The 21,840-nt window shown below is 47.9% G+C and overlaps 1 protein-coding gene and 37 non-coding genes across 38 annotated transcripts in view; 11 read left to right on the top strand and 27 right to left on the bottom strand.

The window, feature by feature from the left end:
- ldhd (lactate dehydrogenase D) overlaps positions 1 to 21,840 on the bottom strand; it is a 98,826-nt gene that overhangs the window by 56,350 nt on the left and 20,636 nt on the right. The gene's annotated exons all lie outside the window — the stretch shown is intronic.
- Positions 679 to 761, bottom strand: trnal-cag (transfer RNA leucine (anticodon CAG)). Its single transcript has one exon. It is a non-coding gene; the product is annotated as a tRNA-Leu (tRNA).
- Positions 906 to 976, top strand: trnag-gcc (transfer RNA glycine (anticodon GCC)). Its single transcript has one exon. It is a non-coding gene; the product is annotated as a tRNA-Gly (tRNA).
- On the bottom strand, positions 1,597 to 1,668 carry trnad-guc (transfer RNA aspartic acid (anticodon GUC)). The gene has a single exon. It is a non-coding gene; the product is annotated as a tRNA-Asp (tRNA).
- Positions 2,267 to 2,349, bottom strand: trnal-cag (transfer RNA leucine (anticodon CAG)). The gene has a single exon. It is a non-coding gene; the product is annotated as a tRNA-Leu (tRNA).
- On the top strand, positions 2,494 to 2,564 carry trnag-gcc (transfer RNA glycine (anticodon GCC)). The gene has a single exon. It is a non-coding gene; the product is annotated as a tRNA-Gly (tRNA).
- Positions 3,185 to 3,256, bottom strand: trnad-guc (transfer RNA aspartic acid (anticodon GUC)). Its single transcript has one exon. It is a non-coding gene; the product is annotated as a tRNA-Asp (tRNA).
- Positions 3,855 to 3,937, bottom strand: trnal-cag (transfer RNA leucine (anticodon CAG)). Its single transcript has one exon. It is a non-coding gene; the product is annotated as a tRNA-Leu (tRNA).
- trnad-guc (transfer RNA aspartic acid (anticodon GUC)) lies at positions 4,779 to 4,850 on the bottom strand. The gene has a single exon. It is a non-coding gene; the product is annotated as a tRNA-Asp (tRNA).
- On the bottom strand, positions 5,125 to 5,207 carry trnal-cag (transfer RNA leucine (anticodon CAG)). The gene has a single exon. It is a non-coding gene; the product is annotated as a tRNA-Leu (tRNA).
- trnag-gcc (transfer RNA glycine (anticodon GCC)) lies at positions 5,352 to 5,422 on the top strand. The gene has a single exon. It is a non-coding gene; the product is annotated as a tRNA-Gly (tRNA).
- trnad-guc (transfer RNA aspartic acid (anticodon GUC)) lies at positions 6,043 to 6,114 on the bottom strand. The gene has a single exon. It is a non-coding gene; the product is annotated as a tRNA-Asp (tRNA).
- Positions 6,551 to 6,633, bottom strand: trnal-cag (transfer RNA leucine (anticodon CAG)). Its single transcript has one exon. It is a non-coding gene; the product is annotated as a tRNA-Leu (tRNA).
- trnad-guc (transfer RNA aspartic acid (anticodon GUC)) lies at positions 7,469 to 7,540 on the bottom strand. The gene has a single exon. It is a non-coding gene; the product is annotated as a tRNA-Asp (tRNA).
- trnal-cag (transfer RNA leucine (anticodon CAG)) lies at positions 8,301 to 8,383 on the bottom strand. The gene has a single exon. It is a non-coding gene; the product is annotated as a tRNA-Leu (tRNA).
- Positions 9,219 to 9,290, bottom strand: trnad-guc (transfer RNA aspartic acid (anticodon GUC)). The gene has a single exon. It is a non-coding gene; the product is annotated as a tRNA-Asp (tRNA).
- trnal-cag (transfer RNA leucine (anticodon CAG)) lies at positions 10,051 to 10,133 on the bottom strand. The gene has a single exon. It is a non-coding gene; the product is annotated as a tRNA-Leu (tRNA).
- On the top strand, positions 10,278 to 10,348 carry trnag-gcc (transfer RNA glycine (anticodon GCC)). The gene has a single exon. It is a non-coding gene; the product is annotated as a tRNA-Gly (tRNA).
- trnad-guc (transfer RNA aspartic acid (anticodon GUC)) lies at positions 10,969 to 11,040 on the bottom strand. Its single transcript has one exon. It is a non-coding gene; the product is annotated as a tRNA-Asp (tRNA).
- On the bottom strand, positions 11,639 to 11,721 carry trnal-cag (transfer RNA leucine (anticodon CAG)). The gene has a single exon. It is a non-coding gene; the product is annotated as a tRNA-Leu (tRNA).
- On the top strand, positions 11,866 to 11,936 carry trnag-gcc (transfer RNA glycine (anticodon GCC)). The gene has a single exon. It is a non-coding gene; the product is annotated as a tRNA-Gly (tRNA).
- Positions 12,557 to 12,628, bottom strand: trnad-guc (transfer RNA aspartic acid (anticodon GUC)). The gene has a single exon. It is a non-coding gene; the product is annotated as a tRNA-Asp (tRNA).
- Positions 13,389 to 13,471, bottom strand: trnal-cag (transfer RNA leucine (anticodon CAG)). The gene has a single exon. It is a non-coding gene; the product is annotated as a tRNA-Leu (tRNA).
- trnag-gcc (transfer RNA glycine (anticodon GCC)) lies at positions 13,616 to 13,686 on the top strand. Its single transcript has one exon. It is a non-coding gene; the product is annotated as a tRNA-Gly (tRNA).
- trnal-cag (transfer RNA leucine (anticodon CAG)) lies at positions 14,977 to 15,059 on the bottom strand. Its single transcript has one exon. It is a non-coding gene; the product is annotated as a tRNA-Leu (tRNA).
- On the top strand, positions 15,204 to 15,274 carry trnag-gcc (transfer RNA glycine (anticodon GCC)). Its single transcript has one exon. It is a non-coding gene; the product is annotated as a tRNA-Gly (tRNA).
- trnad-guc (transfer RNA aspartic acid (anticodon GUC)) lies at positions 15,895 to 15,966 on the bottom strand. The gene has a single exon. It is a non-coding gene; the product is annotated as a tRNA-Asp (tRNA).
- On the bottom strand, positions 16,565 to 16,647 carry trnal-cag (transfer RNA leucine (anticodon CAG)). Its single transcript has one exon. It is a non-coding gene; the product is annotated as a tRNA-Leu (tRNA).
- On the top strand, positions 16,792 to 16,862 carry trnag-gcc (transfer RNA glycine (anticodon GCC)). Its single transcript has one exon. It is a non-coding gene; the product is annotated as a tRNA-Gly (tRNA).
- Positions 17,483 to 17,554, bottom strand: trnad-guc (transfer RNA aspartic acid (anticodon GUC)). Its single transcript has one exon. It is a non-coding gene; the product is annotated as a tRNA-Asp (tRNA).
- Positions 18,153 to 18,235, bottom strand: trnal-cag (transfer RNA leucine (anticodon CAG)). The gene has a single exon. It is a non-coding gene; the product is annotated as a tRNA-Leu (tRNA).
- On the top strand, positions 18,380 to 18,450 carry trnag-gcc (transfer RNA glycine (anticodon GCC)). The gene has a single exon. It is a non-coding gene; the product is annotated as a tRNA-Gly (tRNA).
- On the bottom strand, positions 19,071 to 19,142 carry trnad-guc (transfer RNA aspartic acid (anticodon GUC)). Its single transcript has one exon. It is a non-coding gene; the product is annotated as a tRNA-Asp (tRNA).
- Positions 19,903 to 19,985, bottom strand: trnal-cag (transfer RNA leucine (anticodon CAG)). The gene has a single exon. It is a non-coding gene; the product is annotated as a tRNA-Leu (tRNA).
- On the top strand, positions 20,130 to 20,200 carry trnag-gcc (transfer RNA glycine (anticodon GCC)). Its single transcript has one exon. It is a non-coding gene; the product is annotated as a tRNA-Gly (tRNA).
- On the bottom strand, positions 20,821 to 20,892 carry trnad-guc (transfer RNA aspartic acid (anticodon GUC)). The gene has a single exon. It is a non-coding gene; the product is annotated as a tRNA-Asp (tRNA).
- trnal-cag (transfer RNA leucine (anticodon CAG)) lies at positions 21,491 to 21,573 on the bottom strand. The gene has a single exon. It is a non-coding gene; the product is annotated as a tRNA-Leu (tRNA).
- trnag-gcc (transfer RNA glycine (anticodon GCC)) lies at positions 21,718 to 21,788 on the top strand. Its single transcript has one exon. It is a non-coding gene; the product is annotated as a tRNA-Gly (tRNA).

Here is a 21,840-nt window from a genome sequence, read left to right as displayed (position 1 = left end):
TGGCAACAGAGGACACTTTTTAAAGTATAGAGTTGTCACTGAGCTGTGAGTGATAAACATCTTCCTGCTCTGCTAAACTTGTACTGTGTAGAACATGACAGATAGACAACTCACCAACTAATGGCAAATTCTTGGAATATCGATGCATGGGGTGTCTGGATTACAGGGTCCAATGTCAATCTAAAACACCAGTGTCAGAATTGGGATTCGAGTGATAAACATCGTCCTGCTCTGCTAAACGTGTACTGTCTAGAACGTGACAGATAGACAACTCACCAACTAATGGCAAATTCTTGGAATATCGATGCATGGGGTGTCTGGATTACAGGGTCCAATGTCAATCTAAAACACCAGTGTCAGAATTGGGATTCGAGTGATAAACATCCTCCTGCTCTGCTAAACGTGTACTGTCTAGAACGTGACAGATAGACAACTCACCAACTAATGGCAAATTCTTGGAATATCGATGCATGGGGTGTCTGGATTACAGGGTCCAATGTCAATCTAAAACACCAGTGTCAGAATTGGGATTCGAGTGATAAACATCCTCCTGCTCTGCTAAACGTGTACTGTCTAGAACGTGACAGATAGACAACTCACCAACTAATGGCAAATTCTTGGAATATCGATGCATGGGGTGTCTGGATTACAGGGTCCAATGTCAATCTAAAACACCAGTGTCAGAAGTGGGATTCGAACCCACGCCTCCAGAGGAGACTGCGACCTGAACGCAGCGCCTTAGACCGCTCGGCCATCCTGACTTAAGTCACGCAGCCCAACTGCATTTTCTGTGCCAGTACTTCAGTCGCGCCCAAGACAAGAAGTTCAGGGCAAAATTGCTGTTGCTGCAAACAAGTCAAGTTCATCCTGACACCGTGTCAGTCCACATTTGGCGAGGTCGTCAAGCATTGGTGGTTCAGTGGTAGAATTCTCGCCTGCCACGCGGGAGGCCCGGGTTCGATTCCCGGCCAATGCAGCAGCATATTTTCACTGTTCATCGTATGACAGCAGGAGCAGTGTTAGCTATGGATAGTAACTGCAGATACTGCAACAATTCATTGCATCAATCACACTGCAAAGCAGTCGATGAACTGCTGTTGGTGCTGAGCTGACCGCTACCTCATCTAATTGGGTGAATGCTAGTCAGCCAGTCGCCGTAGCTCCTGGACCTTCTTGCTACTGTACTCATTGCTTTCCCCTGCCAATTTTTTCCCCATTGCACACCAGTTGGTCCACTACAAAGCCTCTGAGGAGGTGAAATGACCTTCTCAGAGCTTACAAGATTACACCAGCAATCTTCTAGCAGATGTGTCTTCACCTTGCCAGCGCGTCATTCCGTATTGCACTCGGTGATGGAGCATTGGCGGAAACACTCTGAATTTTGTGTTCACTCTGAGTAATGGAATCAAACTGTGCTGTCTCAAATGACTGGTAATTAGGACGCATCGACGCAAAGGTTTGTGCTCCACATCATCTGAGAACTTGCTTATGTCTTCTTTTGAATTGCTTCTCGTTTGGACGGGCATGCACGATGTGGACGATGTGCCGCTTTGGTCTGTCCTGGCAAATTATCGGCAGCTGCTTGAAAACTCTACTCTCCCCGTCGGGGAATCGAACCCCGGTCATCCGCGTGACAGGCGGAGATACTGTCCACTATACTAACGAGGACTGCTGCGTGGGTGAGTTATGGCACGTCAATTGGACGGCAGGGCAGTTCTGAGGTTATGTCTTGCAGAAAAGGCTTTTACTTTGGCAACAGAGGACACTTTTTAAAGTATAGAGTTGTCACTGAGCTGTGAGTGATAAACATCCTCCTGCTCTGCTAAACTTGTACTGTGTAGAACGTGACAGATAGACAACTCACCAACTAATGGCAAATTCTTGGAATATCGATGCATGGGGTGTCTGGATTACAGGGTCCAATGTCAATCTAAAACACCAGTGTAAGAATTGGGATTCGAGTGATAAACATCCTCCTGCTCTGCTAAACGTGTACTGTCTAGAACGTGACAGATAGACAACTCACCAACTAATGGCAAATTCTTGGAATATCGATGCATGGGGTGTCTGGATTACAGGGTCCAATGTCAATCTAAAACACCAGTGTCAGAATTGGGATTCGAGTGATAAACATCGTCCTGCTCTGCTAAACGTGTACTGTCTAGAACGTGACAGATAGACAACTCACCAACTAATGGCAAATTCTTGGAATATCGATGCATGGGGTGTCTGGATTACAGGGTCCAATGTCAATCTAAAACACCAGTGTCAGAAGTGGGATTCGAACCCACGCCTCCAGAGGAGACTGCGACCTGAACGCAGCGCCTTGGACCGCTCGGCCATCCTGACTTAAGTCACGCAGCCCAACTGCATTTTCTGTGCCAGTACTTCAGTCGCGCCCAAGACAAGAAGTTCAGGGCAAAATTGCTGTTGCTGCAAACAAGTCAAGTTCATCCTGACACCGTGTCAGTCCACATTTGGCGAGGTCGTCAAGCATTGGTGGTTCAGTGGTAGAATTCTCGCCTGCCACGCGGGAGGCCCGGGTTCGATTCCCGGCCAATGCAGCAGCAAATTTTCACTGTTCATCGTATGACAGCAGGAGCAGTGTTAGCTATGGATAGTAACTGCAGATACTGCAACAATTCATTGCATCAATCACACTGCAAAGCAGTCGATGAACTGCTGTTGGTGCTGAGCTGACCGCTACCTGATCTAATTGGGTGAATGCTAGTCAGCCAGTCGCCGTAGCTCCTGGACCTTCTTGCTACTGTACTCATTGCTTTCCCCTGCCAATTTTTTCCCCATTGCACACCAGTTGGTCCACTACAAAGCCTCTGAGGAGGTGAAATGACCTTCTCAGAGCTTACAAGATTACACCAGCAATCTTCTAGCAGATGTGTCTTCACCTTGCCAGCGCGTCATTCCGTATTGCACTCGGTGATGGAGCATTGGCGGAAACACTCTGAATTTTGTGTTCACTCTGAGTAATGGAATCAAACTGTGCTGTCTCAAATGACTGGTAATTAGGACGCATCGACGCAAAGGTTTGTGCTCCACATCATCTGAGAACTTGCTTATGTCTTCTTTTGAATTGCTTCTCGTTTGGACGGGCATGCACGATGTGGACGATGTGCCGCTTTGGTTTGTCCTGGCAAATTATCGGCAGCTGCTTGAAAACTCTACTCTCCCCGTCGGGGAATCGAACCCCGGTCTTCCGCGTGACAGGCGGAGATACTGTCCACTATACTAACGAGGACTGCTGCGTGGGTGAGTTATGGCACGTCAATTGGACGGCAGGGCAGTTCTGAGGTTATGTCTTGCAGAAAAGGCTTTTACTTTGGCAACAGAGGACACTTTTTAAAGTATAGAGTTGTCACTGAGCTGTGAGTGATAAACATCCTCCTGCTCTGCTAAACTTGTACTGTGTAGAACGTGACAGATAGACAACTCACCAACTAATGGCAAATTCTTGGAATATCGATGCATGGGGTGTCTGGATTACAGGGTCCAATGTCAATCTAAAACACCAGTGTCAGAATTGGGATTCGAGTGATAAACATCCTCCTGCTCTGCTAAACTTGTACTGTCTAGAACGTGACAGATAGACAACTCACCAACTAATGGCAAATTCTTGGAATATCGATGCATGGGGTGTCTGGATTACAGGGTCCAATGTCAATCTAAAACACCAGTGTCAGAATTGGGATTCGAGTGATAAACATCGTCCTGCTCTGCTAAACGTGTACTGTCTAGAACGTGACAGATAGACAACTCACCAACTAATGGCAAATTCTTGGAATATCGATGCATGGGGTGTCTGGATTACAGGGTCCAATGTCAATCTAAAACACCAGTGTCAGAAGTGGGATTCGAACCCACGCCTCCAGAGGAGACTGCGACCTGAACGCAGCGCCTTAGACCGCTCGGCCATCCTGACTTAAGTCACGCAGCCCAACTGCATTTTCTGTGCCAGTACTTCAGTCGCGCTCAAGACAAGAAGTTCAGGGCAAAATTGCTGTTGCTGCAAACAAGTCAAGTTCATCCTGACACCGTGTCAGTCCACATTTGGCGAGGTCGTCAAGCATTGGTGGTTCAGTGGTAGAATTCTCGCCTGCCACGCGGGAGGCGCGCGGGAGGCCCGGGTTCCCGGCCAATGCAGCAGCAAATTTTCACTGTTCATCGTATGACAGCAGGAGCAGTGTTAGCTATGGATAGTAACTGCAGATACTGCAACAATTCATTGCATCAATCACACTGCAAAGCAGTCGATGAACTGCTGTTGGTGCTGAGCTGACCGCTACCTGATCTAATTGGGTGAATGCTAGTCAGCCAGTCGCCGTAGCTCCTGGACCTTCTTGCTACTGTACTCATTGCTTTCCCCTGCCAATTTTTTCCCCATTGCACACCAGTTGGTCCACTACAAAGCCTCTGAGGAGGTGAAATGACCTTCTCAGAGCTTACAAGATTACACCAGCAATCTTCTAGCAGATGTGTCTTCACCTTGCCAGCGCGTCATTCCGTATTGCACTCGGTGATGGAGCATTGGCGGAAACACTCTGAATTATGTGTTCACTCTGAGTAATGGAATCAAACTGTGCTGTCTCAAATGACTGGTAATTAGGACGCATCGACGCAAAGGTTTGTGCTCCACATCATCTGAGAACTTGCTTATGTCTTCTTTTGAATTGCTTCTCGTTTGGACGGGCATGCACGATGTGGACGATGTGCCGCTTTGGTCTGTCCTGGCAAATTATCGGCAGCTGCTTGAAAACTCTACTCTCCCCGTCGGGGAATCGAACCCCGGTCTTCCGCGTGACAGGCGGAGATACTGTCCACTATACTAACGAGGACTGCTGCGTGGGTGAGTTATGGCACGTCAATTGGACGGCAGGGCAGTTCTGAGGTTATGTCTTGCAGAAAAGGCTTTTACTTTGGCAACAGAGGACACTTTTTAAAGTATAGAGTTGTCACTGAGCTGTGAGTGATAAACATCCTCCTGCTCTGCTAAACTTGTACTGTGTAGAACGTGACAGATAGACAACTCACCAACTAATGGCAAATTCTTGGAATATCGATGCATGGGGTGTCTGGATTACAGGGTCCAATGTCAATCTAAAACACCAGTGTCAGAAGTGGGATTCGAACCCACGCCTCCAGAGGAGACTGCGACCTGAACGCAGCGCCTTGGACCGCTCGGCCATCCTGACTTAAGTCACGCAGCCCAACTGCATTTTCTGTGCCAGTACTTCAGTCGCGCCCAAGACAAGAAGTTCAGGGCAAAATTGCTGTTGCTGCAAACAAGTCAAGTTCATCCTGACACCGTGTCAGTCCACATTTGGCGAGGTCGTCAAGCATTGGTGGTTCAGTGGTAGAATTCTCGCCTGCCACGCGGGAGGCCCGGGTTCGATTCCCGGCCAATGCAGCAGCAAATTTTCACTGTTCATCGTATGACAGCAGGAGCAGTGTTAGCTATGGATAGTAACTGCAGATACTGCAACAATTCATTGCATCAATCACACTGCAAAGCAGTCGATGAACTGCTGTTGGTGCTGAGCTGACCGCTACCTGATCTAATTGGGTGAATGCTAGTCAGCCAGTCGCCGTAGCTCCTGGACCTTCTTGCTACTGTACTCATTGCTTTCCCCTGCCAATTTTTTCCCCATTGCACACCAGTTGGTCCACTACAAAGCCTCTGAGGAGGTGAAATGACCTTCTCAGAGCTTACAAGATTACACCAGCAATCTTCTAGCAGATGTGTCTTCACCTTGCCAGCGCGTCATTCCGTATTGCACTCGGTGATGGAGCATTGGCGGAAACACTCTGAATTTTGTGTTCACTCTGAGTAATGGAATCAAACTGTGCTGTCTCAAATGACTGGTAATTAGGACGCATCGACGCAAAGGTTTGTGCTCCACATCATCTGAGAACTTGCTTATGTCTTCTTTTGAATTGCTTCTCGTTTGGACGGGCATGCACGATGTGGACGATGTGCCGCTTTGGTCTGTCCTGGCAAATTATCGGCAGCTGCTTGAAAACTCTACTCTCCCCGTCGGGGAATCGAACCCCGGTCTTCCGCGTGACAGGCGGAGATACTGTCCACTATACTAACGAGGACTGCTGCGTGGGTGAGTTATGGCACGTCAATTGGACGGCAGGGCAGTTCTGAGGTTATGTCTTGCAGAAAAGGCTTTTACTTTGGCAACAGAGGACACTTTTTAAAGTATAGAGTTGTCACTGAGCTGTGAGTGATAAACATCCTCCTGCTCTGCTAAACTTGTACTGTGTAGAACGTGACAGATAGACAACTCACCAACTAATGGCAAATTCTTGGAATATCGATGCATGGGGTGTCTGGATTACAGGGTCCAATGTCAATCTAAAACACCAGTGTCAGAATTGGGATTCGAGTGATAAACATCGTCCTGCTCTGCTAAACGTGTACTGCCTAGAACGTGACAGATAGACAACTCACCAACTAATGGCAAATTCTTGGAATATCGATGCATGGGGTGTCTGGATTACAGGGTCCAATGTCAATCTAAAACACCAGTGTCAGAAGTGGGATTCGAACCCACGCCTCCAGCGGAGACTGCGACCTGAACGCAGCGCCTTGGACCGCTCGGCCATCCTGACTTAAGTCACGCAGCCCAACTGCATTTTCTGTGCCAGTACTTCAGTCGCGCCCAAGACAAGAAGTTCAGGGCAAAATTGCTGTTGCTGCAAACAAGTCAAGTTCATCCTGACACCGTGTCAGTCCACATTTGGCGAGGTCGTCAAGCATTGGTGGTTCAGTGGTAGAATTCTCGCCTGCCACGCGGGAGGCCCGTGTTCGATTCCCGGCCAATGCAGCAGCAAATTTTCACTGTTCATCGTATGACAGCAGGAGCAGTGTTAGCTATGGATAGTAACTGCAGATACTGCAACAATTCATTGCATCAATCACACTGCAAAGCAGTCGATGAACTGCTGTTGGTGCTGAGCTGACCGCTACCTGATCTAATTGGGTGAATGCTAGTCAGCCAGTCGCCGTAGCTCCTGGACCTTCTTGCTACTGTACTCATTGCTTTCCCCTGCCAATTTTTTCCCCATTGCACACCAGTTGGTCCACTACAAAGCCTCTGAGGAGGTGAAATGACCTTCTCAGAGCTTACAAGATTACACCAGCAATCTTCTAGCAGATGTGTCTTCACCTTGCCAGCGCGTCATTCCGTATTGCACTCGGTGATGGAGCATTGGCGGAAACACTCTGAATTTTGTGTTCACTCTGAGTAATGGAATCAAACTGTGCTGTCTGAAATGACTGGTAATTAGGACGCATCGACGCAAAGGTTTGTGCTCCACATCATCTGAGAACTTGCTTATGTCTTCTTTTGAATTGCTTCTCGTTTGGACGGGCATGCACGATGTGGACGATGTGCCGCTTTGGTCTGTCCTGGCAAATTATCGGCAGCTGCTTGAAAACTCTACTCTCCCCGTCGGGGAATCGAACCCCGGTCTTCCGCGTGACAGGCGGAGATACTGTCCACTATACTAACGAGGACTGCTGCGTGGGTGAGTTATGGCACGTCAATTGGACGGCAGGGCAGTTCTGAGGTTATGTCTTGCAGAAAAGGCTTTTACTTTGGCAACAGAGGACACTTTTTAAAGTATAGAGTTGTCACTGAGCTGTGAGTGATAAACATCCTCCTGCTCTGCTAAACTTGTACTGTGTAGAACGTGACAGATAGACAACTCACCAACTAATGGCAAATTCTTGGAATATCGATGCATGGGGTGTCTGGATTACAGGGTCCAATGTCAATCTAAAACACCAGTGTCAGAATTGGGATTCGAGTGATAAACATCCTCCTGCTCTGCTAAACGTGTACTGTCTAGAACGTGACAGATAGACAACTCACCAACTAATGGCAAATTCTTGGAATATCGATGCATGGGGTGTCTGGATTACAGGGTCCAATGTCAATCTAAAACACCAGTGTCAGAATTGGGATTCGAGTGATAAACATCGTCCTGCTCTGCTAAACGTGTACTGTCTAGAACGTGACAGATAGACAACTCACCAACTAATGGCAAATTCTTGGAATATCGATGCATGGGGTGTCTGGATTACAGGGTCCAATGTCAATCTAAAACACCAGTGTCAGAATTGGGATTCGAGTGATAAACATCGTCCTGCTCTGCTAAACGTGTACTGTCTAGAACGTGACAGATAGACAACTCACCAACTAATGGCAAATTCTTGGAATATCGATGCATGGGGTGTCTGGATTACAGGGTCCAATGTCAATCTAAAACACCAGTGTCAGAAGTGGGATTCGAACCCACGCCTCCAGCGGAGACTGCGACCTGAACGCAGCGCCTTGGACCGCTCGGCCATCCTGACTTAAGTCACGCAGCCCAACTGCATTTTCTGTGCTAGTACTTCAGTCGCGCCCAAGACAAGAAGTTCAGGGCAAAATTGCTGTTGCTGCAAACAAGTCAAGTTCATCCTGACACCGTGTCAGTCCACATTTGGCGAGGTCGTCAAGCATTGGTGGTTCAGTGGTAGAATTCTCGCCTGCCACGCGGGAGGCCCGTGTTCGATTCCCTGCCAATGCAGCAGCAAATTTTCACTGTTCATCGTATGACAGCAGGAGCAGTGTTAGCTATGGATAGTAACTGCAGATACTGCAACAATTCATTGCATCAATCACACTGCAAAGCAGTCGATGAACTGCTGTTGGTGCTGAGCTGACCGCTACCTGATCTAATTGGGTGAATGCTAGTCAGCCAGTCGCCGTAGCTCCTGGACCTTCTTGCTACTGTACTCATTGCTTTCCCCTGTCAATTTTTTCCCCATTGCACACCAGTTGGTCCACTACAAAGCCTCTGAGGAGGTGAAATGACCTTCTCAGAGCTTACAAGATTACACCAGCAATCTTCTAGCAGATGTGTCTTCACCTTGCCAGCGCGTCATTCCGTATTGCACTCGGTGATGGAGCATTGGCGGAAACACTCTGAATTTTGTGTTCACTCTGAGTAATGGAATCAAACTGTGCTGTCTGAAATGACTGGTAATTAGGACGCATCGACGCAAAGGTTTGTGCTCCACATCATCTGAGAACTTGCTTATGTCTTCTTTTGAATTGCTTCTCGTTTGGACGGGCATGCACGATGTGGACGATGTGCCGCTTTGGTCTGTCCTGGCAAATTATCGGCAGCTGCTTGAAAACTCTACTCTCCCCGTCGGGGAATCGAACCCCGGTCTTCCGCGTGACAGGCGGAGATACTGTCCACTATACTAACGAGGACTGCTGCGTGGGTGAGTTATGGCACGTCAATTGGACGGCAGGGCAGTTCTGAGGTTATGTCTTGCAGAAAAGGCTTTTACTTTGGCAACAGAGGACACTTTTTAAAGTATAGAGTTGTCACTGAGCTGTGAGTGATAAACATCCTCCTGCTCTGCTAAACTTGTACTGTGTAGAACGTGACAGATAGACAACTCACCAACTAATGGCAAATTCTTGGAATATCGATGCATGGGGTGTCTGGATTACAGGGTCCAATGTCAATCTAAAACACCAGTGTCAGAATTGGGATTCGAGTGATAAACATCCTCCTGCTCTGCTAAACGTGTACTGTCTAGAACGTGACAGATAGACAACTCACCAACTAATGGCAAATTCTTGGAATATCGATGCATGGGGTGTCTGGATTACAGGGTCCAATGTCAATCTAAAACACCAGTGTCAGAATTGGGATTCGAGTGATAAACATCCTCCTGCTCTGCTAAACGTGTACTGTCTAGAACGTGACAGATAGACAACTCACCAACTAATGGCAAATTCTTGGAATATCGATGCATGGGGTGTCTGGATTACAGGGTCCAATGTCAATCTAAAACACCAGTGTCAGAATTGGGATTCGAGTGATAAACATCGTCCTGCTCTGCTAAACGTGTACTGTCTAGAACGTGACAGATAGACAACTCACTAACTAATGGCAAATTCTTGGAATATCGATGCATGGGGTGTCTGGATTACAGGGTCCAATGTCAATCTAAAACACCAGTGTCAGAAGTGGGATTCGAACCCACGCCTCCAGAGGAGACTGCGACCTGAACGCAGCGCCTTGGACCGCTCGGCCATCCTGACTTAAGTCACGCAGCCCAACTGCATTTTCTGTGCCAGTACTTCAGTCGCGCCCAAGACAAGAAGTTCAGGGCAAAATTGCTGTTGCTGCAAACAAGTCAAGTTCATCCTGACACCGTGTCAGTCCACATTTGGCGAGGTCGTCAAGCATTGGTGGTTCAGTGGTAGAATTCTCGCCTGCCACGCGGGAGGCCCGGGTTCGATTCCCGGCCAATGCAGCAGCAAATTTTCACTGTTCATCGTATGACAGCAGGAGCAGTGTTAGCTATGGATAGTAACTGCAGATACTGCAACAATTCATTGCATCAATCACACTGCAAAGCAGTCGATGAACTGCTGTTGGTGCTGAGCTGACCGCTACCTGATCTAATTGGGTGAATGCTAGTCAGCCAGTCGCCGTAGCTCCTGGACCTTCTTGCTACTGTACTCATTGCTTTCCCCTGCCAATTTTTTCCCCATTGCACACCAGTTGGTCCACTACAAAGCCTCTGAGGAGGTGAAATGACCTTCTCAGAGCTTACAAGATTACACCAGCAATCTTCTAGCAGATGTGTCTTCACCTTGCCAGCGCGTCATTCCGTATTGCACTCGGTGATGGAGCATTGGCGGAAACACTCTGAATTTTGTGTTCACTCTGAGTAATGGAATCAAACTGTGCTGTCTGAAATGACTGGTAATTAGGACGCATCGACGCAAAGGTTTGTGCTCCACATCATCTGAGAACTTGCTTATGTCTTCTTTTGAATTGCTTCTCGTTTGGACGGGCATGCACGATGTGGACGATGTGCCGCTTTGGTCTGTCCTGGCAAATTATCGGCAGCTGCTTGAAAACTCTACTCTCCCCGTCGGGGAATCGAACCCCGGTCTTCCGCGTGACAGGCGGAGATACTGTCCACTATACTAACGAGGACTGCTGCGTGGGTGAGTTATGGCACGTCAATTGGACGGCAGGGCAGTTCTGAGGTTATGTCTTACAGAAAAGGCTTTTACTTTGGCAACAGAGGACACTTTTTAAAGTATAGAGTTGTCACTGAGCTGTGAGTGATAAACATCCTCCTGCTCTGCTAAACTTGTACTGTGTAGAACGTGACAGATAGACAACTCACCAACTAATGGCAAATTCTTGGAATATCGATGCATGGGGTGTCTGGATTACAGGGTCCAATGTCAATCTAAAACACCAGTGTCAGAATTGGGATTCGAGTGATAAACATCGTCCTGCTCTGCTAAACGTGTACTGTCTAGAACGTGACAGATAGACAACTCACCAACTAATGGCAAATTCTTGGAATATCGATGCATGGGGTGTCTGGATTACAGGGTCCAATGTCAATCTAAAACACCAGTGTCAGAATTGGGATTCGAGTGATAAACATCGTCCTGCTCTGCTAAACGTGTACTGTCTAGAACGTGACAGATAGACAACTCACCAACTAATGGCAAATTCTTGGAATATCGATGCATGGGGTGTCTGGATTACAGGGTCCAATGTCAATCTAAAACACCAGTGTCAGAAGTGGGATTCGAACCCACGCCTCCAGAGGAGACTGCGACCTGAACGCAGCGCCTTGGACCGCTCGGCCATCCTGACTTAAGTCACGCAGTCCAACTGCATTTTCTGTGCCAGTACTTCAGTCGCGCCCAAGACAAGAAGTTCAGGGCAAAATTGCTGTTGCTGCAAACAAGTCAAGTTCATCCTGACACCGTGTCAGTCCACATTGGGCGAGGTCGTCAAGCATTGGTGGTTCAGTGGTAGAATTCTCGCCTGCCACGCGGGAGGCCCGGGTTCGATTCCCGGCCAATGCAGCAGCAAATTTTCACTGTTCATCGTATGACAGCAGGAGCAGTGTTAGCTATGGATAGTAACTGCAGATACTGCAACAATTCATTGCATCAATCACACTGCAAAGCAGTCGATGAACTGCTGTTGGTGCTGAGCTGACCGCTACCTGATCTAATTGGGTGAATGCTAGTCAGCCAGTCGCCGTAGCTCCTGGACCTTCTTGCTACTGTACTCATTGCTTTCCCCTGCCAATTTTTTCCCCATTGCACACCAGTTGGTCCACTACAAAGCCTCTGAGGAGGTGAAATGACCTTCTCAGAGCTTACAAGATTACACCAGCAATCTTCTAGCAGATGTGTCTTCACCTTGCCAGCGCGTCATTCCGTATTGCACTCGGTGATGGAGCATTGGCGGAAACACTCTGAATTTTGTGTTCACTCTGAGTAATGGAATCAAACTGTGCTGTCTGAAATGACTGGTAATTAGGACGCATCGACGCAAAGGTTTGTGCTCCACATCATCTGAGAACTTGCTTATGTCTTCTTTTGAATTGCTTCTCGTTTGGACGGGCATGCACGATGTGGACGATGTGCCGCTTTGGTCTGTCCTGGCAAATTATCGGCAGCTGCTTGAAAACTCTACTCTCCCCGTCGGGGAATCGAACCCCGGTCTTCCGCGTGACAGGCGGAGATACTGTCCACTATACTAACGAGGACTGCTGCGTGGGTGAGTTATGGCACGTCAATTGGACGGCAGGGCAGTTCTGAGGTTATGTCTTACAGAAAAGGCTTTTACTTTGGCAACAGAGGACACTTTTTAAAGTATAGAGTTGTCACTGAGCTGTGAGTGATAAACATCCTCCTGCTCTGCTAAACTTGTACTGTGTAGAACGTGACAGATAGACAACTCACCAACTAATGGCAAATTCTTGGAATATCGATGCATGGGGTGTCTGGATTACAGGGTCCAATGTCAATCTAAAACACCAGTGTCAGAATTGGGATTCGAGTGATAAACATCCTCCTGCTCTGCTAAACGTGTACTGTCTAGAACGTGACAGATAGACAACTCACCAACTAATGGCAAATTCTTGGAATATCGATGCATGGGGTGTCTGGATTACAGGGTCCAATGTCAATCTAAAACACCAGTGTCAGAATTGGGATTCGAGTGATAAACATCCTCCTGCTCTGCTAAACGTGTACTGTCTAGAACGTGACAGATAGACAACTCACCAACTAATGGCAAATTCTTGGAATATCGATGCATGGGGTGTCTGGATTACAGGGTCCAATGTCAATCTAAAACACCAGTGTCAGAATTGGGATTCGAGTGATAAACATCGTCCTGCTCTGCTAAACGTGTACTGTCTAGAACGTGACAGATAGACAACTCACCAACTAATGGCAAATTCTTGGAATATCGATGCATGGGGTGTCTGGATTACAGGGTCCAATGTCAATCTAAAACACCAGTGTCAGAAGTGGGATTCGAACCCACGCCTCCAGAGGAGACTGCGACCTGAACGCAGCGCCTTAGACCGCTCGGCCATCCTGACTTAAGTCACACAGCCCAACTGCATTTTCTGTGCCAGTACTTCAGTCGCGCCCAAGACAAGAAGTTCAGGGCAAAATTGCTGTTGCTGCAAACAAGTCAAGTTCATCCTGACACCGTGTCAGTCCACATTTGGCGAGGTGGTCAAGCATTGGTGGTTCAGTGGTAGAATTCTCGCCTGCCACGCGGGAGGCCCGGGTTCGATTCCCGGCCAATGCAGCAGCAAATTTTCACTGTTCATCGTATGACAGCAGGAGCAGTGTTAGCTATGGATAGTAACTGCAGATACTGCAACAATTCATTGCATCAATCACACTGCAAAGCAGTCGATGAACTGCTGTTGGTGCTGAGCTGACCGCTACCTCATCTAATTGGGTGAATGCTAGTCAGCCAGTCGCCGTAGCTCCTGGACCTTCTTGCTACTGTACTCATTGCTTTCCCCTGCCAATTTTTTCCCCATTGCACACCAGTTGGTCCACTACAAAGCCTCTGAGGAGGTGAAATGACCTTCTCAGAGCTTACAAGATTACACCAGCAATCTTCTAGCAGATGTGTCTTCACCTTGCCAGCGCGTCATTCCGTATTGCACTCGGTGATGGAGCATTGGCGGAAACACTCTGAATTTTGTGTTCACTCTGAGTAATGGAATCAAACTGTGCTGTCTCAAATGACTGGTAATTAGGACGCATCGACGCAAAGGTTTGTGCTCCACATCATCTGAGAACTTGCTTATGTCTTCTTTTGAATTGCTTCTCGTTTGGACGGGCATGCACGATGTGGACGATGTGCCGCTTTGGTCTGTCCTGGCAAATTATCGGCAGCTGCTTGAAAACTCTACTCTCCCCGTCGGGGAATCGAACCCCGGTCTTCCGCGTGACAGGCTGAGATACTGTCCACTATACTAACGAGGACTGCTGCGTGGGTGAGTTATGGCACGTCAATTGGACGGCAGGGCAGTTCTGAGGTTATGTCTTGCAGAAAAGGCTTTTACTTTGGCAACAGAGGACACTTTTTAAAGTATAGAGTTGTCACTGAGCTGTGAGTGATAAACATCCTCCTGCTCTGCTAAACTTGTACTGTGTAGAACGTGACAGATAGACAACTCACCAACTAATGGCAAATTCTTGGAATATCGATGCATGGGGTGTCTGGATTACAGGGTCCAATGTCAATCTAAAACACCAGTGTCAGAATTGGGATTCGAGTGATAAACATCCTCCTGCTCTGCTAAACGTGTACTGTCTAGAACGTGACAGATAGACAACTCACCAACTAATGGCAAATTCTTGGAATATCGATGCATGGGGTGTCTGGATTACAGGGTCCAATGTCAATCTAAAACACCAGTGTCAGAATTGGGATTCGAGTGATAAACATCGTCCTGCTCTGCTAAACGTGTACTGTCTAGAACGTGACAGATAGACAACTCACCAACTAATGGCAAATTCTTGGAATATCGATGCATGGGGTGTCTGGATTACAGGGTCCAATGTCAATCTAAAACACCAGTGTCAGAAGTGGGATTCGAACCCACGCCTCCAGAGGAGACTGCGACCTGAACGCAGCGCCTTGGACCGCTCGGCCATCCTGACTTAAGTCACGCAGCCCAACTGCATTTTCTGTGCCAGTACTTCAGTCGCGCCCAAGACAAGAAGTTCAGGGCAAAATTGCTGTTGCTGCAAACAAGTCAAGTTCATCCTGACACCGTGTCAGTCCACATTTGGCGAGGTCGTCAAGCATTGGTGGTTCAGTGGTAGAATTCTCGCCTGCCACGCGGGAGGCCCGGGTTCGATTCCCGGCCAATGCAGCAGCAAATTTTCACTGTTCATCGTATGACAGCAGGAGCAGTGTTAGCTATGGATAGTAACTGCAGATACTGCAACAATTCATTGCATCAATCACACTGCAAAGCAGTCGATGAACTGCTGTTGGTGCTGAGCTGACCGCTACCTGATCTAATTGGGTGAATGCTAGTCAGCCAGTCGCCGTAGCTCCTGGACCTTCTTGCTACTGTACTCATTGCTTTCCCCTGCCAATTTTTTCCCCATTGCACACCAGTTGGTCCACTACAAAGCCTCTGAGGAGGTGAAATGACCTTCTCAGAGCTTACAAGATTACACCAGCAATCTTCTAGCAGATGTGTCTTCACCTTGCCAGCGCGTCATTCCGTATTGCACTCGGTGATGGAGCATTGGCGGAAACACTCTGAATTTTGTGTTCACTCTGAGTAATGGAATCAAACTGTGCTGTCTGAAATGACTGGTAATTAGGACGCATCGACGCAAAGGTTTGTGCTCCACATCATCTGAGAACTTGCTTATGTCTTCTTTTGAATTGCTTCTCGTTTGGACGGGCATGCACGATGTGGACGATGTGCCGCTTTGGTCTGTCCTGGCAAATTATCGGCAGCTGCTTGAAAACTCTACTCTCCCCGTCGGGGAATCGAACCCCGGTCTTCCGCGTGACAGGCGGAGATACTGTCCACTATACTAACGAGGACTGCTGCGTGGGTGAGTTATGGCACGTCAATTGGACGGCAGGGCAGTTCTGAGGTTATGTCTTGCAGAAAAGGCTTTTACTTTGGCAACAGAGGACACTTTTTAAAGTATAGAGTTGTCACTGAGCTGTGAGTGATAAACATCCTCCTGCTCTGCTAAACTTGTACTGTGTAGAACGTGACAGATAGACAACTCACCAACTAATGGCAAATTCTTGGAATATCGATGCATGGGGTGTCTGGATTACAGGGTCCAATGTCAATCTAAAACACCAGTGTCAGAATTGGGATTCGAGTGATAAACATCCTCCTGCTCTGCTAAACGTGTACTGTCTAGAACGTGACAGATAGACAACTCACCAACTAATGGCAAATTCTTGGAATATCGATGCATGGGGTGTCTGGATTACAGGGTCCAATGTCAATCTAAAACACCAGTGTCAGAATTGGGATTCGAGTGATAAACATCGTCCTGCTCTGCTAAACGTGTACTGTCTAGAACGTGACAGATAGACAACTCACCAACTAATGGCAAATTCTTGGAATATCGATGCATGGGGTGTCTGGATTACAGGGTCCAATGTCAATCTAAAACACCAGTGTCAGAAGTGGGATTCGAACCCACGCCTCCAGAGGAGACTGCGACCTGAACGCAGCGCCTTGGACCGCTCGGCCATCCTGACTTAAGTCACGCAGCCCAACTGCATTTTGTGTGCCAGTACTTCAGTCGCGCCCAAGACAAGAAGTTCAGGGCAAAATTGCTGTTGCTGCAAACAAGTCAAGTTCATCCTGACACCGTGTCAGTCCACATTTGGCGAGGTCGTCAAGCATTGGTGGTTCAGTGGTAGAATTCTCGCCTGCCACGCGGGAGGCCCGGGTTCGATTCCCGGCCAATGCAGCAGCAAATTTTCACTGTTCATCGTATGACAGCAGGAGCAGTGTTAGCTATGGATAGTAACTGCAGATACTGCAACAATTCATTGCATCAATCACACTGCAAAGCAGTCGATGAACTGCTGTTGGTGCTGAGCTGACCGCTACCTGATCTAATTGGGTGAATGCTAGTCAGCCAGTCGCCGTAGCTCCTGGACCTTCTTGCTACTGTACTCATTGCTTTCCCCTGCCAATTTTTTCCCCATTGCACACCAGTTGGTCCACTACAAAGCCTCTGAGGAGGTGAAATGACCTTCTCAGAGCTTACAAGATTACACCAGCAATCTTCTAGCAGATGTGTCTTCACCTTGCCAGCGCGTCATTCCGTATTGCACTCGGTGATGGAGCATTGGCGGAAACACTCTGAATTTTGTGTTCACTCTGAGTAATGGAATCAAACTGTGCTGTCTCAAATGACTGGTAATTAGGACGCATCGACGCAAAGGTTTGTGCTCCACATCATCTGAGAACTTGCTTATGTCTTCTTTTGAATTGCTTCTCGTTTGGACGGGCATGCACGATGTGGACGATGTGCCGCTTTGGTCTGTCCTGGCAAATTATCGGCAGCTGCTTGAAAACTCTACTCTCCCCGTCGGGGAATCGAACCCCAGTCTTCCGCGTGACAGGCGGAGATACTGTCCACTATACTAACGAGGACTGCTGCGTGGGTGAGTTATGGCACGTCAATTGGACGGCAGGGCAGTTCTGAGGTTATGTCTTGCAGAAAAGGCTTTTACTTTGGCAACAGAGGACACTTTTTAAAGTATAGAGTTGTCACTGAGCTGTGAGTGATAAACATCCTCCTGCTCTGCTAAACTTGTACTGTGTAGAACGTGACAGATAGACAACTCACCAACTAATGGCAAATTCTTGGAATATCGATGCATGGGGTGTCTGGATTACAGGGTCCAATGTCAATCTAAAACACCAGTGTCAGAAGTGGGATTCGAGTGATAAACATCCTCCTGCTCTGCTAAACGTGTACTGTCTAGAACGTGACAGATAGACAACTCACCAACTAATGGCAAATTCTTGGAATATCGATGCATGGGGTGTCTGGATTACAGGGTCCAATGTCAATCTAAAACACCAGTGTCAGAATTGGGATTCGAGTGATAAACATCGTCCTGCTCTGCTAAACGTGTACTGTCTAGAACGTGACAGATAGACAACTCACCAACTAATGGCAAATTCTTGGAATATCGATGCATGGGGTGTCTGGATTACAGGGTCCAATGTCAATCTAAAACACCAGTGTCAGAAGTGGGATTCGAACCCACGCCTCCAGAGGAGACTGCGACCTGAACGCAGCGCCTTGGACCGCTCGGCCATCCTGACTTAAGTCACGCAGCCCAACTGCATTTTCTGTGCCAGTACTTCAGTCGCGCCCAAGACAAGAAGTTCAGGGCAAAATTGCTGTTGCTGCAAACAAGTCAAGTTCATCCTGACACCGTGTCAGTCCACATTTGGCGAGGTCGTCAAGCATTGGTGGTTCAGTGGTAGAATTCTCGCCTGCCACGCGGGAGGCCCGGGTTCGATTCCCGGCCAATGCAGCAGCAAATTTTCACTGTTCATCGTATGACAGCAGGAGCAGTGTTAGCTATGGATAGTAACTGCAGATACTGCAACAATTCATTGCATCAATCACACTGCAAAGCAGTCGATGAACTGCTGTTGGTGCTGAGCTGACCGCTACCTGATCTAATTGGGTGAATGCTAGTCAGCCAGTCGCCGTAGCTCCTGGACCTTCTTGCTACTGTACTCATTGCTTTCCCCTGCCAATTTTTTCCCCATTGCACACCAGTTGGTCCACTACAAAGCCTCTGAGGAGGTGAAATGACCTTCTCAGAGCTTACAAGATTACACCAGCAATCTTCTAGCAGATGTGTCTTCACCTTGCCAGCGCGTCATTCCGTATTGCACTCGGTGATGGAGCATTGGCGGAAACACTCTGAATTTTGTGTTCACTCTGAGTAATGGAATCAAACTGTGCTGTCTGATATGACTGGTAATTAGGACGCATCGACGCAAAGGTTTGTGCTCCACATCATCTGAGAACTTGCTTATGTCTTCTTTTGAATTGCTTCTCGTTTGGACGGGCATGCACGATGTGGACGATGTGCCGCTTTGGTCTGTCCTGGCAAATTATCGGCAGCTGCTTGAAAACTCTACTCTCCCCGTCGGGGAATCGAACCCCGGTCTTCCGCGTGACAGGCGGAGATACTGTCCACTATACTAACGAGGACTGCTGCGTGGGTGAGTTATGGCACGTCAATTGGACGGCAGGGCAGTTCTGAGGTTATGTCTTACAGAAAAGGCTTTTACTTTGGCAACAGAGGACACTTTTTAAAGTATAGAGTTGTCACTGAGCTGTGAGTGATAAACATCCTCCTGCTCTGCTAAACTTGTACTGTGTAGAACGTGACAGATAGACAACTCACCAACTAATGGCAAATTCTTGGAATATCGATGCATGGGGTGTCTGGATTACAGGGTCCAATGTCAATCTAAAACACCAGTGTCAGAATTGGGATTCGAGTGATAAACATCCTCCTGCTCTGCTAAACGTGTACTGTCTAGAACGTGACAGATAGACAACTCACCAACTAATGGCAAATTCTTGGAATATCGATGCATGGGGTGTCTGGATTACAGGGTCCAATGTCAATCTAAAACACCAGTGTCAGAATTGGGATTCGAGTGATAAACATCCTCCTGCTCTGCTAAACGTGTACTGTCTAGAACGTGACAGATAGACAACTCACCAACTAATGGCAAATTCTTGGAATATCGATGCATGGGGTGTCTGGATTACAGGGTCCAATGTCAATCTAAAACACCAGTGTCAGAATTGGGATTCGAGTGATAAACATCGTCCTGCTCTGCTAAACGTGTACTGTCTAGAACGTGACAGATAGACAACTCACCAACTAATGGCAAATTCTTGGAATATCGATGCATGGGGTGTCTGGATTACAGGGTCCAATGTCAATCTAAAACACCAGTGTCAGAAGTGGGATTCGAACCCACGCCTCCAGAGGAGACTGCGACCTGAACGCAGCGCCTTAGACCGCTCGGCCATCCTGACTTAAGTCACGCAGCCCAACTGCATTTTCTGTGCCAGTACTTCAGTCGCGCCCAAGACAAGAAGTTCAGGGCAAAATTGCTGTTGCTGCAAACAAGTCAAGTTCATCCTGACACCGTGTCAGTCCACATTTGGCGAGGTCGTCAAGCATTGGTGGTTCAGTGGTAGAATTCTCGCCTGCCACGCGGGAGGCCCGGGTTCGATTCCCGGCCAATGCAGCAGCAAATTTTCACTGTTCATCGTATGACAGCAGGAGCAGTGTTAGCTATGGATAGTAACTGCAGATACTGCAACAATTCATTGCATCAATCACACTGCAAAGCAGTCGATGAACTGCTGTTGGTGCTGAGCTGACCGCTACCTGATCTAATTGGGTGAATGCTAGTCAGCCAGTCGCCGTAGCTCCTGGACCTTCTTGCTACTGTACTCATTGCTTTCCCCTGCCAATTTTTTCCCCATTGCACACCAGTTGGTCCACTACAAAGCCTCTGAGGAGGTGAAATGACCTTCTCAGAGCTTACAAGATTACACCAGCAATCTTCTAGCAGATGTGTCTTCACCTTGCCAGCGCGTCATTCCGTATTGCACTCGGTGATGGAGCATTGGCGGAAACACTCTGAATTTTGTGTTCACTCTGAGTAATGGAATCAAACTGTGCTGTCTGAAATGACTGGTAATTAGGACGCATCGACGCAAAGGTTTGTGCTCCACATCATCTGAGAACTTGCTTATGTCTTCTTTTGAATTGCTTCTCGTTTGGACGGGCATGCACGATGTGGACGATGTGCCGCTTTGGTCTGTCCTGGCAAATTATCGGCAGCTGCTTGAAAACTCTACTCTCCCCGTCGGGGAATCGAACCCCGGTCTTCCGCGTGACAGGCGGAGATACTGTCCACTATACTAACGAGGACTGCTGCGTGGGTGAGTTATGGCACGTCAATTGGACGGCAGGGCAGTTCTGAGGTTATGTCTTGCAGAAAAGGCTTTTACTTTGGCAACAGAGGACACTTTTTAAAGTATAGAGTTGTCACTGAGCTGTGAGTGATAAACATCCTCCTGCTCTGCTAAACTTGTACTGTGTAGAACGTGACAGATAGACAACTCACCAACTAATGGCAAATTCTTGGAATATCGATGCATGGGGTGTCTGGATTACAGGGTCCAATGTCAATCTAAAACACCAGTGTCAGAATTGGGATTCGAGTGATAAACATCCTCCTGCTCTGCTAAACGTGTACTGTCTAGAACGTGACAGATAGACAACTCACCAACTAATGGCAAATTCTTGGAATATCGATGCATGGGGTGTCTGGATTACAGGGTCCAATGTCAATCTAAAACACCAGTGTCAGAATTGGGATTCGAGTGATAAACATCGTCCTGCTCTGCTAAACGTGTACTGTCTAGAACGTGACAGATAGACAACTCACCAACTAATGGCAAATTCTTGGAATATCGATGCATGGGGTGTCTGGATTACAGGGTCCAATGTCAATCTAAAACACCAGTGTCAGAAGTGGGATTCGAACCCACGCCTCCAGAGGAGACTGCGACCTGAACGCAGCGCCTTGGACCGCTCGGCCATCCTGACTTAAGTCACGCAGCCCAACTGCATTTTGTGTGCCAGTACTTCAGTCGCGCCCAAGACAAGAAGTTCAGGGCAAAATTGCTGTTGCTGCAAACAAGTCAAGTTCATCCTGACACCGTGTCAGTCCACATTTGGCGAGGTCGTCAAGCATTGGTGGTTCAGTGGTAGAATTCTCGCCTGCCACGCGGGAGGCCCGGGTTCGATTCCCGGCCAATGCAGCAGCAAATTTTCACTGTTCATCGTATGACAGCAGGAGCAGTGTTAGCTATG

The sequence above is a fragment of the Scomber japonicus genome, chromosome 5 (genome assembly GCF_027409825.1).
Source record: "Scomber japonicus isolate fScoJap1 chromosome 5, fScoJap1.pri, whole genome shotgun sequence".
NCBI lineage: Eukaryota > Metazoa > Chordata > Actinopteri > Scombriformes > Scombridae > Scomber > Scomber japonicus.
The sequence above is the reverse complement of the archived record's forward strand: the minus strand, read 5'-3'. Positions and strand labels throughout refer to the sequence as shown.